This window comes from Sapajus apella, unplaced genomic scaffold, assembly GCF_009761245.1.
Source record: "Sapajus apella isolate SASKATOON/1434 unplaced genomic scaffold, GSC_monkey_1.0 scaffold765, whole genome shotgun sequence".
NCBI classification, from domain to species: Eukaryota; Metazoa; Chordata; class Mammalia; order Primates; family Cebidae; genus Sapajus; species Sapajus apella.
Genome location: NW_022437691.1, coordinates 9,888 through 12,694, shown reverse-complemented (window position 1 = coordinate 12,694; position 2,807 = coordinate 9,888).

Below are 2,807 nucleotides of genomic sequence, written 5' to 3'. Positions count from 1 at the left end.
CTTTTTTTTAAAAGACGGGGTTTCACCGTCTTGGTCACGCTGGTCTTGAACCCCCAACCTCAGGTAATCCACCCGCCTTGGCCTCCAAAGTGCTTGGATTACAGGCGTGTGCCACCACGCCCGGCCTACTTGCACACTCCTGACATCCACCTGCTTTCACTGCATCTGGGGAGAATCAGGAAAGTCCCCACTAACGACGAGGCCTAAAGTGGAGCTGTCATCCATAAAACCCAGGCAGAAGAATCCATATGGGTTAAAAAGACACGAAGAAAGAAAGAAAGAAAGGGAAAACAACGGATCAAAGAGAAGAACAATCAGTCGGGCCCAGCCAGGGTCTCCAGGGGTCGTCTGGGCAACGAGGGAGTTAGGGGGGGACGGATGGACCAAGGCGGGGCGGGCCTCTAAGGGGGGGCGGCGGGTAGCGGAGAGAAGCCACAATCGCTCCTGACTGTGGGCGGGAGGCCAGAGCGTCCTGTACGCCACCTAGACTTTCAAGAACCGTGACCGCTAGGTGACGCCCGATGACAACATATGCAAGTGTCAGCCCGGCACCCTCCCAGGCATTTCCTCACAACTAATCGAGCGGAGCCCCTGCGGGGGAAGGAAGTACCGTGACTCGGCAATACAGGCAGAAACGCACGCATCTACGTACATGCGTAGGTACGTGCGTACGCACGCACGCACGCACGCACCCACGCACGCACGCACGCGCGCGCCATATCGCACGGTATAGAAGAGTTTGTACCGTGATAGCGAGAGGGCCCACACTATTTTCTTTTCTAGCAACAAAAGAAAAAGCAGGCCGGGGCCCGGTGGCCCACGCCCCTCACCCCAGCACTCTGGTAGTCAGAGGCAGAGGCGGGCGGGTCACCTGAGGTCAGGAGTTCCAAACCAGCCCAGTCAACATGGGGAAACCTCCCGTCTCTAGGCCCTGGAAAGGCTGAGGCAGGAGAATCGCTGGAACTCGGGAGGTAGAGGTCGCAGTGAGCCGAGATCTCACCACTGCACTTCAGCCTGGGCCAACAGAGCAAGACTCCGGGGGGGAAGGAAAAAAAAAAAGGCTTCCCTCTTTAGGTGACTACGCACTGTTACAGACACGTACACAGAGAGCTCGGAAGGTATACAGGCTCTGACATCCTCTGTAATTTTGCGTCAGTCTGGCGATATTTTCCAGGCCTTCCGTTTCCCCGTAAGCGGTCACAGAAATAAAAACTCCCTCCTTTCCCAATTCATCTTCATCTCGTCATCAGGCCGCAAGACTAAGCAGCCCGACCCTCAGTTTGGTCCGGCCGGGAGCAATTGCACTCCAGCCCGGGCGACAGAGCGAGCGGGGGGCCTTGTCTCAGAGGAAAACAATTCTAAAGAAGGAAGATAATCGGCCGGGCGTCGTGTCCTGCCGTGTTCTGGCACCCGCCCAAGCCTGTAGGCCCAGCCCCTCAGGTGGCTGAGGCAGGGGAGGATCGCTTTAAACCCACTAGCTCAAGGTCACAGTGACCTAGGATCACCCTGGGCGACACAGGGAGACCCCATCTTTAAAAAAAATACATAGATGCGGCCGGGCCTGGTGGCTCACCCCTGTAATCCAAGCACTTTGGAGGCCAAAGCGGGCGGATCACCACCCGAGGTCAGGAGTTCAAGACCTGCCTGACCAACACGGTGAAACCCCGTCCAAAAAAAAAATGCACGGATGGATGGATGGATGGTCGTAAAAGACATACAAGGAGGTGGGCGGAGCACGGGAAGGCTCCACTCCTTCCTAAAGACCAGAGCAGTTAAACAGGACCGTCCGCTTGAGCTATCCACCATTCCGAATCACAGTGGAGGCCTTGAGGATTTCAGAGCAAGGCCCTGCCGTTATCTGCGGCACCCGACCTCGCCTGTAAATATTTCCGAAAACTGACTCGTTCGTTCGTTCGCTCATTCATTCATTCGTTTTACAGGCGCACGCAGACAGCCCCAGCTGAGACTTCATCTCAAATAAACAAATACGTCAGTGAATAAATTAACGTCAAAAGAGAAACGCAAGGAAATGGTGCGGCGTGGGAAAGCTCCGCCTTTTTCTAAACACCAGAGCAGATACACGGTACCATCAGGTACAGACATAGGCCATTTGGAATCTGTTGTCACCGTGCCAAATTGGCACGAAAAGGGTGCACGTTTCTGAGCCATCGCCGCTATCGTCAAGTAAAGTAGCAGAGTCACGACCACAAAGAGATCTTCCAACCCACCAACCGTGTTTGTACTCTTACGAGAGCCCGGTCGGGAGAACAAACAGGGCATTTAGCAAAGCACTCATCTTACGTTCCTCGGTCTCCCGTGTCTCTTGTGAAACCTACCAAAGTCAGAGTCCCTTTTCTATTCCCCCGCCCCCGCCAACTCTCAACCGTCGACAGAGTACCAAAATGAAAGAACAGCAAACACATTTTACGCAGCAAGGAGGAAAAACAACAAAGCGAAGGTCTCAGAGGTTTGTGGTACGGAACGAAGAGACACTTTCAGAATCCGCAGAAAGACACACACATGGAGGGATGGAAAGAAACAAAGAAAAGAGAAAGAGAGTAAGGACGATAAAGCACAAGAAATATGAAGAAAGAGAGGCAGAGATGTAAAGGGAAGAAAGATGAAAAAGAAAATAGAAAGAGAAACAGAAAGAAAAACATAATGAGAAATGAGAGAAAGTAGGGAGGAAGAAAGAAAAATAGAAAAAGAATGAAAGAGAGAGAGAGGAGAGAGGGAGGGAGGGAGAGAGTGGGGGAGGGGGGCGAGAGAGAGAGAGAGAGAGAGAGAGAGAGAGAGAGAGAGAGAGA